At 45.1% G+C, this 13,750-nt stretch overlaps 1 protein-coding gene across 4 annotated transcripts in view; it reads left to right on the top strand.

Moving 5' to 3' along the window:
• The first annotated feature begins 826 nt into the window (after positions 1-826).
• Positions 827-13,750, top strand: part of LOC115618954 (ankyrin repeat domain-containing protein 11-like) — a 150,513-nt gene continuing 137,589 nt past the window's right edge. For 3 of the 4 annotated variants that reach the window (XM_030510943.1, XM_030510938.1, XM_030510944.1), the window contains exons 1-2: positions 827-933; positions 9,411-9,498. The gene's annotated coding sequence lies outside the window, so the exon portion shown is untranslated. The remainder of the gene's footprint in view (positions 934-9,410; positions 9,499-13,750) is intronic. The other variant, XM_030510939.1, reaches the window with a different exon arrangement.

The following is a 13,750-nucleotide window of genomic DNA, read 5'->3' as shown; positions in this document are numbered from 1 at the left end:
GGGCAGCCTGTTCCAATGCCTGATCACCCTCCTGGTGAAGATATTTTTCCTAATATCCGATCTAAACCTCCCCTGGTGCAGCTTGAGACCATTACCTCTTGTCCTATCACTTGCTACTTGGGAGAAAAGACCGACCCCACCTTACTACAATCTCCTTTTAGGTTGTAGATTTTCAAGCATGTCAGTGGGCAAATGCTACCTACCACTGTTCTCTGTCTTAAAACCTGGGAGCCCCCGTTGACGGCGTCCCACGCACACTGGGGGCAGCACCAGAGGCGCGGTGGGGACTACACTTGAGCAGGGAGCAGGGAGCAGTTCGGCTGCGCCGGGACCGCGGGGACGGGTAGGCGGATTTGGCCGACCGGTGGAGAGATGCTCGAGGGAGGGCGGCCGGGGGCTCCGAGGACTCTGACAGAGCAGGGACCAGAGAGCACAGGAGAAGACAAAACTAACCCCACCGCCATCCTACAAGGAACCTCCACACGGCTTCACCCGTCACCGCCGCAAAACGCATCCCGGAAGCGCCGCCACGCTCGTAACCAATAAGCACCCACCAATGGGCTCACAGGGCACGTCGGCGTCTCCGCTTCCGGCGGCCCTTGCGCGCGACGGGAGGCGGGGTGTTGTAACGCTGCACTTCACCTTTCTCCCCTCCTCTTTTTCCCTCTCCCTTCGCTCTGTGTTCCGCCAATGGGGCGCGCCGACGCGGCGAGCCAATGAGTGGCGGCGTCTGATCGGTGGTCGGTCGTGTCGTGTCGTGTCGTGTCGTGTCGTGTCGTGTCGTGTCGTGTCGTGTCGTGTCGTGTCGTGTCGTGTCGTGAGCCGAGGTCGAGCGCGGCGGGGTCATGGAGTGTGCGGCCGGGAGGCGTCGCTGCCCCTGCCGCTAGTCCCGCAAGCCGCGCTTCCCCGCGAGGCTGCCCTCGGCCTGCTGAGGTAAGGGGCAGCGAGGCGGGGTAGGGTCCGTGCCCAGAGAGCGGGGCCCAGCTTGGGGCGGGAGAAGGGGCTGCCGCGGCCTCGTGTAGAGGGAGAGGGGCGGCCTAGGTGGGGGTGGGTGGCACCGGGGCAAGGGGAACAGAGGGTGTGAGGGCAGAGAGGCGGCACCGGGAACGGCTGGGGGAGACTATGGGGCTGTGGGGTGAGGGCGGTGCGGGGTATGCTCGAGGGGAGGAAGTGACGTACTGAGGGTGAGAAGAGGCTGGGGGTGTGTGTGGAGGGAGTGGGGGCGCTGGAAAGGGAGAGGGCCTTGGGGGGCCAGGGGGTTGGGGGGCTGAGGGGGCCTCGCTGGGGTGAGAAGGGTTTAGGGGGGCTGGTGTGTGTGGGGGTTGGGGGGAGCTGCAGAGAGAGCTCGGGGGCTGGTGAACGTTCAGGGCTGTGGAGGCTTGTGGAGGTCAGTGGGGCACATGATAGGGCAGGGGAGGAACGCAGGGATCTGTGTCCCCCCACATCCACCTTGTTTTTTGGGGGGACTCTGAGGTGTGGTGGGGGAGGTGGGAGGGGAGCAGCGTTTTGGGGCGAGTGCTGTGCAGGGAGGAACAAGACCAAAAGTTGTCTGAAATGGTAATTTCCATTTCCCATTTCATCATCCCTGGGTAGGCGTTAGCCCTGCGTGTGTATGCGCAGAGGATGGAGCTGAACTGAGCTGCCACCAGCCAGCCTGACTGATCTGTGTTTGTTTGTTTATTTTCTAGTTTAATCTTTAAATTGCTTGGTATTTTTCTCCTTGGAGAAGCTTTTGTGTGCCGGGGAGGGGCTGCTCAGCACCTTGTTCTTTAGTGAAGAAAAAAAGGAGGAAGAAAAAAAAAATCCCAACCCAAAACAGCTGCATTTCTGCAGTCCAGAATTAACCTCCCCCCATCGGGTAGATTGATTGCATGTTTAGAAAGGCAAATCGCTGCTCTCCCCCCAGCCCTTGCCTCGGAAAGGAGCTGGGATGAGCTGAGCCCTCAATGCCCTTTGCCTTTTCCCAGAGAGAGCAGCTGTCTTGCGAGGGTGTGTGTGTGCAGGTTCAGAACTGGCCTCTTCATTGAGGCACAAGAATTGGTATGTTTACGGGTTAGTCTCTACTCCAGGCTTGGTAATGTGTTTTGATATCCACTTGCAGGAAAGGGTTCTTCCCCCCCTCCTGGTTTTGTACACAAAGTACTCTCTTACCTCTGGGGACTTGGCCCTATAGGCAGAGAACAAATTCCAGGCAGCTCTTTTTTCCTTTCCTGTGCAGGCAAAGATATTTAGCTGAAAACATCTTGTGATTGTAATGCTTTGTAGTGGCTGTGTGCTTTGCTGAGATTTATATAAATTTAAGGAACTTGGAATTAAATGTATTTCTCCTTTTTTCTGGTTTGTTCATAAAATGGAACGTTTTTGTATAATCACTCCAATTATTTCCCTTTTTTGGGGGGGGGGGGATGGGACGGGACACAGGACTGACGGGATGGGCGGGATGGACAACACCACTCCATGGAGTCATGGAGAGGCAAAAGATTTACTCCTGCCTGTTTTCAAATGGCATTGATACATTCTTTTGTGTGTGCTCTACTAGGAACTAAATATTTGACTCGATTAACTTAAAAAGAAAAAAGTTGGCATTTTACCAAATGGATTTACTGACAGTTAAAGGTGTGTGTTGGAGCACTTTTAAACTGTTGCAGTGGAAGGGCTTAAAATGCTGCGTGGAGTGATACCTGCACTGCCTTCTCTGTCTCAGCAGGGAAACTCTCAGGCACCTTGTTTCCTTGCAAAGCATTACCCTGAAGTTGTGTGACCTGTTTTCTTCCTGTGGGAAGCTCCCTTGTTGGAGGATCTTGCTCTGAGGGGTGGTCTGTGCCTGTGGGTGTGCACTCAGGGCTCTGCTCGAGCTGCTCCTGAAAGCACGGTTACCCTCATGGCCTTTCTGTGTCCGTCTCCAAGGCAGAGCCATGTCTATGCTACTGTGTCTGTCCCTGCATCTGCTCTTGCCAAGGTGTGTCTGGGGTTTGTGGAACTCTGCTCTTTTTATGCAGAGATGCTCCAGGTCTCTTTGGTTCTGGGAGAACTTGTCAGTCCTGAAGGAGGTAGTGCAGGAAGGGATAAAACTTGCCAGGGCGTATCTTGTCTGTGTCCTCCCTGGAAAAGGGTGGTCTGGGCCTCTGTGGGGTTTGCTGTGAACCTGTATTGTTGGGCTAGCAGGGACTTGCATCACCTTCAAACTCATCTGAGTAAGTGCTGAGGATTTGGTTTGTGAAATTCACAGCAGACCGTGTTGCCCACACAGTGAACAACGCGCTGGAGTTGGAGCATGTGTGAGCCCTTTGATTTCTGCCCTCCGACTAGATCAGTTCCTGCCTGGTTTTTCCTTATTTCTGTTCTCAGCTGATGATGAGAGCCCTGGTCGTGGAAGCATTTGCTGCTTTGACAGGCTGGGAGCTGGAGATGTTATACTTAGTGTTTCACAATTGGCTTTACTGTTCAGTTCTGCTTTTAAAAATGAACTCTTGTCCCTATCCTCATTTTGTAAAAACAAACAAACAAAAAAAAAAAACCAACAAAAAAACTCATGGCTCAGGGTGAAATGATTTTTTAAATGTGCTACTTTTTGTTTTTAGGATGTTGTAATACCATTTTCTCAGACTTAAACATGCAGGTTGTCCAATATGAATGTTAGTTTTGGATGGGAGAAGAAAACTAAAAAAAAAAAAAAAGCCCTGAAAACAAAAAACCCTCCAGCAGAGTGCTGGGCTTAATTTCTTCCTTCGTGTGTGGTAGACAACCTGTTAAAATGATTTTATTTTCTACTTATGCTTTCATCAATTAAGTCCCCAAAACCACTTCTAAACAAACCGAAGCATCTCAGAGTGTTGTGCAGCATTCTTCTGCTGTTCAGTAGAGCAGACAAATGTATTTCTCTAGGGTCAGTGAAGACTAGTCATGTTAATCAATACTGTACCAGCAAGTGCTCCCTTTCTGTAAACCAGATGGACTGCTCACGACTGGTGGTGATTATTTTAACTGTGTAATTGTAACATGGCTGTGTGATGACAGTGTTTCCTGCAGATATTTCAAAGGAAGGTTCCTGACTAGTATATCTTTACAGCGTTTAATCTGTACTCTTTGTCTTTGTTGTGGCTTTTGGACATGTGTTTGAAGTACGAAGATTTTTTTTTTTTTATTTTTTATTACCTCCTGCTTCTCTATACATTAAAGGAAGGCAATACTCTCTAATAATGAAGTGTCTCAAGTATAGGAACAAAACCAGGATTTTGGGGGCTCCCATGGGATGGGGAGTCTTGGTTTCAGTTAGTTTTAGATCCATGCAGTGACTAAGGCAAAAATGAGGAAGAGCTTTAAGCTACTGTGAAGAAATGGCAATATTTTTTAAGTAGTGCTTGAATCTTCTACAAGCTTTGTTTTGGGGGGGGAATACATTGTGTTGTGACTTAAGTCTTAACTGGGATGGTCTAATTACTCAGTGAAGAAATCCTTCTCTGAGGGAAGGAAATGCACAGGAGCTGGTTAATTACATTTTGTGAAATGACTGAATGAGGCTCCCTCCTGAGGTTGGCCCCTCTTCCTCTTGAGCAACACCTGAATTTCAGGCTCGACTGTCTGCCTCATGGATTGAAATTCTTCCTTGGTATTAAGATTTAATTAATTAAGATTAAATACATAGCAAGTAGTGACAGGTACTATTGCTTTCCAGTACAGTGAAGCAAATAATACTTGGAAATATTTACGTGGTGGTTGTTATTCTAATCCTATTTCCTTGATGGACCTCTAGTAAAGGTGGCTTGTCTGCTCCGTCCGTAGTGAGTCAGAACTGTAGGTATTTCAGTTGTAAAAGGCTGTGGAGAGAAACTGGTGTCTCCATAGCAAAGATTTCAGTGTTTCGTGATAAACTTGCATGTATTTTTACCCCATCTAATTTAAACCAGTCTGCATGACACTTTACAGGAATGATTTGTATGCGGCTTTTAAATATTTTCTTTTTCCCCACAAGAGAGATCAGTGGCATGGAGAGAGCTGCTTTTTCCGAGGGTGCAGAGTGCCGAGATTCTCCGCCAAGTCTTATGTAATTTGTATGTCACTGATGCATGGTCATAAAAATACTCTCAGGAATGTTAAAGGAAAGCTGGTGTAGCCAATTATCTGAAATCCCAGGCATCCTAAACTGTATGGGCTTGTGCAGCCAGAGCCTTAATATGCTTGGGCAAAATGTTGTCTTTGGTATCCTGCTGTGAGGAGGGGAGGAAGCTGTCAGCGCTGGCGGTCTGGAAGCTGCTCTGGAGGGTATTCAGCTGTACCTGGAATTTCCAAGCCTTCCTGTGTGAGAGCCAGTGTTTTCTGGTGTATTTTCTAGTGCAACTGTTGGGTAATTAAAAATCTTAATTTGGCTGAGCCTGGGTGGTGGTACATGCTTCATCTGTGGCTGGTTATAGGTGATGCCAATTTGTAATCTTTTACAAGCATGTATAAAAAAATATAAAAAGCAGCTTAAATGCTAATAGCAGTGAGAAATCTGTTCAGCGTGTTGTGTGTGAAGACAGCAGGCACACATGTTGGTCTGTGTAGTCTCTGTCAGCTGAGCGCTTTTAAAAAGCTGTTCTAAGTTTTATGCTGTATGTGGAACGGCTAATCTCATAAAAGCCTTGCACCTTTTGACAGATGAAATGCTGCTGTTCCGAACTTACTTGAGCAAAATATTTTTATAGATGGTATTAGCTCTGTGGCTCCAAGGGTAATGCAGTCCTTGCATGAGAAAGATCTTGCTTTGGTCTGACAGCTTTCAAGATCCATTTCCAATAATTGAATTCTATTAACTCTGTTTATAATGGTGCCCTCAGACTTTTTTTCCTCTTTGTGACTCTTTAGGGTGTTAACATTTCTGTGTATATGAGTTCTCTTTAATAAATTGAAGGAGTAATTGGGGTCAGGAAAGGAAATAATCCTGTTAGTGCAGTTAATTATATCAGGTATTTTGGGCTCCAAAATTCTTCCTTTTGATTCTTGAATGTTTTCCCCAGACTGCAGCATGTAGAAAAATTACCAAATTGCCACCAAAATAGGACAGTGGGGCAGGGGGGGTGTCTGTCTGTACAGTTAATTTTGGGAGTGTGAAATGAGTGCAGCTGCAGGGTTGCTGGCCATGAGGGTTGTGGTGGGGAGGCTTCGCCAGTGAGCAGCCTCTACCCTCTCCTGCATTGTTGAAGGCACTGTCAGGGTGGTGCTGTGAAGCATATATTACTGTTTCCATTGTCTCTGCCATATGGATGTGTGCAGTACTGCCCTTGGCACTCATGCATTGAATTACTCTCTCAAAAATCTGTAGGCAGCCTTTCTTCCCCTGTCTCTAAGAAAACCAAACTCATCCGATGAGTATTTCCTGCAGTGGCAGGAGCAAGCTATTGATCGTATATTGCATTTGTATTAGTAAACCAAAGGTTACATCTTTTGATATGTTGTGAAAACATAGAAATATTAATTCTGCTGGTAGGTGCAAGAGCATTTGTGCTGTGTTCATGTGTGACTAAAATGTGTGCCTGATTCTTTAGCAACAAAATTTACAGGCTTTGAAAGCGGAAAGGGTAGAAAACTTCAGTATGTGTAAAAGAAGCTTTCTCTCAACTATGTACTGAGGGAACCAGTGTTTTTCTCACCTATGAACAGCGAGAAATCATCTCCTTTCCTCTTGTGTTGTATTGGATTTGCTCTGAGAAAGTTAAGGCAATCCTCATTTGAGTGGTTGGCTTCAGGTCCTCAGCTGGGGGTGTGACATCTGCAGGGTGTCATGGTGGGGTGGTTAAATGGCTGTGGGTAATCAGGGGAGGAGAGAGGGGAAGCAAACACTGAACAAGCCACCTCTGCAATTTTTTTTAAAGACTGACAGCTTTGCAGTATAGAAAAAGTAAAAATGAATTTGCCTTTAGAGCAGCATAAAGCTGCTAAAATTGTGTCACGGGTATGGCAAGGAAGGGTGATGTTACCCTCTGAAAAATTCACCACAATCCAGAAGCAGCCTGTCCCTGAAGGCTTGACAGCCTGTGCAGCAAGAGGCTGGAGAGCTAGGGTTTGAAATACTGTGCCACTCTGAGTATCTTGATAGGAAATGAAAGGATGTGTAATTAGGAACTCCTAAAAACCCCCATTAAATAGTTTTAAGGAAAATAATATGAATGGAAACTTCATTATTAAGTATAAAATGTTTAACTGCAGTTCATGGTGCATCTTCATTTTAAATACAGCACACATGAAAGTGCTCCCCTCTCCTTGAGCACAGAGCCTTATCAGCTTATCTGGGCAGGAGTTCAGAGCCATAAAACTATATCCTGCCTACACTTTTCAGCCTATCCTATGACCCGCTCTGTGTAAGCAAGTTGTACCAGGAGCTCCAAATTACTAGTAAATAGCTGGGTTTTCTGCAGGCATGTTAGGTCCAGGAGGAGCTAGATAAAGTTTCAAGAAGTTTTCCATTGGGAATAGTCTCCTGATAGCTGCCTTTGGCCAGGAGGAGGTAACGGATCTGGTATCCTGCTGACTGTGGCAGTGACCGTATCCTGTGAAAAGCAGTAATCTTTTGGGTAGACTTTACACTTTGGTATTTTCCACGTTCTGCAGGCTGTTGGGGATTGTGAAATGTCACTTGTCGTAACAGCGCACAGTGCTTGCTGCACTGACTGTTGCGTCAGGCCTTGCATGGACTGAAGATGTAAGCCTATTTATAACGTACTGTTATCGTTATATCTTTATATAGATGGATGAGATTAGCCATGCTGATGCTGGGAAGAGCTACAGATGGATGCAGGAAAGGGGGGGCTGTATGGGGGGAAAACAAACATCCTGCTCATGGCTGGGCTGCAGTTGTTTAAATACCACTGGGTGAGCTCTAACTCTAGTTATGGTGTTTGGCTACTTCCCATAGCTAGCTGTCTCCTTGGTTTCATCTTGCAGCGAGGCACAGGCAGATACATTTATCCAAGCTGGATCATGGGTCTATAACAAGCAAGCCTAGGTATTTTTGTGTGTAAAAGTTTACCTTTCTGAGCAGTCTAAGCATTGAATACACTAGCCAGGTTTGAAGAGGAAAGCCTGTTCTCCTTGAACGTTGACCTTTTTATTCCAGCTTGTGTGGTTTCTTGTCCTACCACTCAAGAAAGTACATGTGAGAATAAGCTAGTTTTGGAAATAAGGATAGCTGATAACTGCTGTATCTTCTCTAGCTTCCTTCCTTGCTGTGGCCTGTCTCTGGGCATGTGTCTAGGCCCTGTGCTGTAACTGTCCTGGTCTGATCTATTTGATGCTCTCCATTTTGATAGCATCCCAGAAGGCTTCTGGCTTTCTAACTGGGATTTGAGGTGCCCTGCATTACTTGGAGCTGCTCTCTGTTGTGGGTGATGGCAGCAAATTAAATTGTGATCAGTGCTGGTACCAGGGTGTTAAACTCATTCTGTGGTGAGAACTGAGTTGCCTTTCAGTTAGCCCTCATCCAGGGGAGATCAGAAGAGAAGTCAACTTTGTGGCTTTTTCCTGGTGTGCCGAGTAGTGCTCCTTAGATAGAAGGCTATAGGTTGTAGTCTTGAAATGCTGAATTTACTTCTGCAGTCTGTTCTGTCTGCTAGCTTCCCCTATTTCACCCACCATAATATTTCTCCTCCCTTCTGTCTGTCCCTCCCCCTTCCCAGAAGCCTCATCTGATGAAGGTTATGCTTGGTGCTCTGCTCTCACTTTGGTCTTCCTCATCCAGGATTCTTGTCTCTCATTTTAGCCCATCTGCCTTTTGATGTTCCCTCCCATCTGTTCCTGCCTTTCTCCTCTCTGAGATCATCCTGCATCTTCATCTCCCTCTCAAGATCTGGGCCTTGTTTTCACGTGTTGGGAGGAAAGTGCTTGAAAACTGAGTGAAGCTGCGGTAGCATCGAGGCGAAGGATTTGGGGGTGTGGAGACTTCTGCCAGGGATAAGAATTTGGGGTGCTGTTAGTGTTGGGGCTGCTGTTGTGTGTACTGCTAATAGCTTGTTACCTCTTCTGCATCCCTGTGACTAGCTGTTGTCTCTGGTTAGATCAGCTCTTTGAAGCTTTCTCTTTTATGGATTTGTCCTGGATATGAATGATGGGGCTCCTTTTCATGACATTACTAGTAATAGTTGTAGGCAGAATTTACTCTTACGGAGTGGTGCAGGTAATTGAAATCCACAAGAATCCTTTGGAGAGTCTCTTCAGAGCTGTTATCTCATCCATCTGGTGCTGATTTACTTGATGCAGTTTGCAGTAGAGAAGGGTGCATGGGAGGCCTGCTGGCAGTATTGCATGCTTAGTATTGCCTAGCAGCCTGGCTTCCCCCTGAACCTCCTGCTGCTTGCTGGGGCATGAGAGCTGCAAGCTGCCTGGCTTGCTCTAGAATTCTAATTCATGTTAGCATGCATTTGCTTGTGTTTATAGAGGAAAATTACTGTTCTGATCTGGATGCGTTTTGGCACAGTAAGCCAGTTCTCTGCAAAAGGTTGTGGGAGCACATCAGCAGGAAGTGGGGTACATGACCCGATAGCTCTGGCATGGGGAAGGTAGCTGGGCCTGGTGGGATTCATCCACTTGAAGCCCAGCGAGGATGGTGTGTGTAATGCATAATCTGATTTGTGCACAGAATATAAGTATTTGCTGGTGCGGACATGCAGCCTGTGGTTTTCAGAAGTTCTTTTGTGAAAAAAACATTCAACCCCTCCACCACTGCAGTAAGGAGCTTCAGTAGAAACCCAATCCTAGCAATTAGGGAAGGTTTTGAAAGGAACCTAGCAACTGCTACTGTGGTTCAATTTGCAGATTTATTATTTATTTTCTTCTTAGTCTAAGGATTGTAGCAGTTTTCTCTGCATTGTACAGAGATAGTCTGCATATGGCTGTAGAGAGAAAGGCGGAGGGACAACATTAGTTGAAATGATAATGGTAATGCTACTGCGGGCTCTGCAGCAAGCAATCTTCGGGGAAAGTGGAGCATGACTGGAATATATTTGGTGGTGTGTGCATTTGGTGTTTGTGGGTAACCTGAGCTCATCTGTAAAGAGTTTCGTTACCCAGATCCTTTCTGACCTAATTTGCTTTTGTCAATGCTCGCACCAAATGACTAAGGAGCAATGCTGTCCACGAGGATGGTTATGTAAAATGTTAATGCAGTTTTTTTTTTTCAGGTCGCCTTTAAGTTGAACTTCAAAGAAGGTAGTTTGCTTTATGGTTGAACCTATGAGCAGCTTTATGTGCAGGGTGGAGTGAACTTGTGGAGAATATTGCAGTTTTCCCACTGTCGTAAAAAGTTATGATCCTTGTGATTCAAGTATTGTTCTGTAGGTGGAGGCAAGAGACAGATGCAGAGGTCTGGAAGCATGTTCGGAGTGAGTTCAGATGTGCCAGTGGAGTGAATGCTGTCCTTTGTGTTCCCAGCTCACTGAAATGGGTTCAAAAAGTGCCTTGTGCTCTTTCTGGGTCTTCCTAAGAAACCTGCACCTGTGTTACTTGCGGAACAGGCAGACCATTTTCATGGGAAAGGAACTTGGCAGGGGGAACCGTGAAACGTGGCTGAGAGGGGTGCTTTTTTCCAATGCAGCATTTTAAACTGTTCTTAAAATGTGGTGCTTCAGAGTGGAAAAGAGACTTTAAGTCAGTTTATAACCTACTTTCTTTCTGTAGGCTTTTCTTTGGGGCACAAGCAAAGTGAGTTAAAAAACTCCAAGTGTCTGCCTCTTGAATGAGCCTCATTTCAATTACCTTCACTCATGCTTCAGGAGATGCTTAAAGCCTTAGATATATTACCTAAAAAAAGGACTGTGTAGGCCAAGTGATCATGGTGGGAGAGTAGGCAAACCTTTTCAAGCCTTAACTGTGGGCTTTTATAAAAATATCTGACAACAGGTTCCCATTGACCTGTGCTGCTTTTAAACCCCAATGAGGTGTAAGACTCTCCATGCTGTAGAGTCAACACCATCAATTCTGAGGTATAAAGCACTGTTCAGTTTTCAATAAGTAAGTTATAGCTGATTAAGTCACTATTTCAGATCCAGTCAAGTATCTATAAATACTTCAAGTGACTTCTCTTATTGAAAGCATTTTCTGCTGGGATGGGGAGGTATAAATGTGCTTTTTGCAGCCAGAAAAATTAAAGGATCACAACATCCAGACCTATACATGTTAGATCTTTGGAAAACCTGTTTCTTAAAGAATGTATGCTCTATCTAAATGTGCAGATACCTTTTTTGAGGTGGTTTGTTTTCCATTCTATCAGCTTGAAGAATTTTATTCTGCATACGTTAAAACTTGGGGGGGGGGGAATAGAGACTTTCGATCTTTAATGTGTGATGATCCATTAGCAGTTCCAGCCTGCCTTTTATTTATTTTAGTAAATACATGTGTGAATGTAAACATTTTATCCAGAATGGCCTTGCAGATATTGTCATGGAGAATAATTAAACTGTAATTTGCTTTATATTTTCCTTCCTGGTTGCTACAGAAATGCAGTGTGATGTGGTGGTGACTACTCGCAGGAACTGGGTTATGTATTGACTTTATAATGGACCTCTGTTAATCATGAGGCAGTTCTCGCCCAAGGAACCATGATTATTTGCAGGAGGCACTTTGTTTATATAAACTGTAAGATGCCTGTGGTACCTCAGCTTAATATTCAGAGTTATAAAGGGTGCTTTTACGTTCTGCGGAAGTTTTGTCAAAGAACCATGTATTATGATGATTGTGGAATTGATATATATTTACTTTAATGTCCGTTAGACTTCATTTTCAGTTTTCATTTCATTTGCTGTAATAGCCTAACTAGTAACACGCTTTCCTATGGTTCAGTTTAAAATCTTAAATGTTTCAAACACAGCAATGTTTGTTATCCTTTATCTGTGCATAAAAAGTTGATTTGCTTTTCATAATAATGTGCCTGTGTCTTTACGGTGGTGCTTGCAGCCAAGCAAACACCTTCCCTTCCACCTCAAGCCTGGCACCTAACAGCAGTGAGCTCTGTCTAATGGAGTGATACCAAAGCGCTTCTTCATGCTTATAAGAAAAAAATGTTTCCTCTTGGCTAAGAGCAGGTAGGAAGGGGATGAAGATGTATCTTACTCACATTTGTTGCCTGTCTGTGGATTTTGGGTTTATTTTGCACCTCTCATTTTTGGCTGTCCTGTCCACATCTGCCCAATGCCATGGCTGCTGCTCTTCTGAACTGCACCCATGTTTCCTGTTAATTTACTTCTGCTTGTGAGCCCTCAGGCTCAGAAAACACAGATGTGAGCATTAGAGATGTCCACTGCAGCTGGTGGTAGGAAGCAGATTTTACAGCTGAAGGTAGTGGGGCTATCCCAAGGCAGGGGTGGTTTAGGGCTTTAGGTGTTACCCCTGCATACAAGCCCTAGTGTGGTGGTGGGCTTTGCCCTTATCTGGAGGGGCTATGATGGGTACTGTGGGCATGAAGAAGCAGGTGCTTTGTCTTTGCTGTGGTTTCAAGGGTAAAGTATGGCGTGATCTCCAGGAGTATCCGTGCTCAGATACTTGAAGTGTTAGGATGCACTTAGAAAATAGAAGGATGCTGATCTCTGCCTTTCTCCATGGCTTCTTGAAACCTGGAAGGACTTACCTTCCAGCTACTGAGATCAGAGTCATGGTAGCATCGGTTCAAACTGAACTTGTCAATTAGCAAATGATTCATTTTTGTTCAACAAGATGAGCTGAAGGAGAGAAAATCAACCCCATGGGATTATCTTCTGTGTACTGTCATGGTAGAAACCTTAAATTGTATCTTGGAGAAGTGAATTTCACTTGCTCCTGAATTAGGCTTCTCAAAATGAATTTACAGTTGGGTTTTAAGTCTCAAAGGTGTGTGTGTTGGCCTTTCCTGCTCTGCACGGTTAGATGCCAATTGTTGGTTACGTAAGTCCGGATTATTCCAGCACATGAATGCTTTCAGCTGCATATGGTGCCTCAGTTATTTTTCGGTACTTTACAGAAAGAATTGAGTAACATCTTGTTCTGTAATGCAATATTAAGAAACCGAGCCTTTTTTTTCCTGTAATGGCATATAAACAAGTAGTGATAACATCTTATTTAAAGCAAAGCGTTTGGAGGAGGGTCAGGCTCAGGAGGGGGAGCAGGGCTGAATCAGCCTTTATTTCTCTTATACCTACACACCATATTTTAGCACAGTTCTGCTTGCCTTCTGTGAGAGCTGTGAGCAATATTAAATTTATTTTTTGAGGTGTATAAGCACAGTGTGGTGTGTGTGCTGTGGGGATGGCATAGCCTTGTAGTAGATGTTACTCATCTCTGTCCCCCTTTGCGTATTTCTGTGTCTTTCACTGTATGATGTTGGTGCTCTTCTGCTGTGTACAAGAGTCTGAAAAATGGCTTGGCTGTAGTCAGGACTTTGGTTCTTGTGTAGACTTTTTGCATTTTCTCTCCTTTTTTTTTTTTTTTTTTTATTTTTATTTTTATTTTTTCTTCCTCTCTCCCTGCTGTCACATAAATGCTCACAGTTGACCATTAGTTTGTGTTCTTCACTGACACCTTTGGGATACTCAAAGGTACCTCTTCAAAGGGGGTGGGTAACGCGCTCTGCATCCCGACATTTCCAGTACCTCTAAGCTGTCAGATGGGACAGTCAGACTTGCTGGCAACTTATGAAATAATGAACACTCTAATTCATAGATTTATCTGGATTTTATTCCATTTGTGCTTAACTTCAGCTATCAAATGTTCCACACCAAATGTTTTATAATTTGGAAGTATTTTATTTGAG

Source organism: Strigops habroptila, chromosome W (genome assembly GCF_004027225.2).
Source record: "Strigops habroptila isolate Jane chromosome W, bStrHab1.2.pri, whole genome shotgun sequence".
Classification (NCBI taxonomy): Eukaryota; Metazoa; Chordata; class Aves; order Psittaciformes; family Psittacidae; genus Strigops; species Strigops habroptila.
Note: the sequence above shows the minus strand (reverse complement) of the source record. Positions and strands in the feature narration are given on the sequence as shown.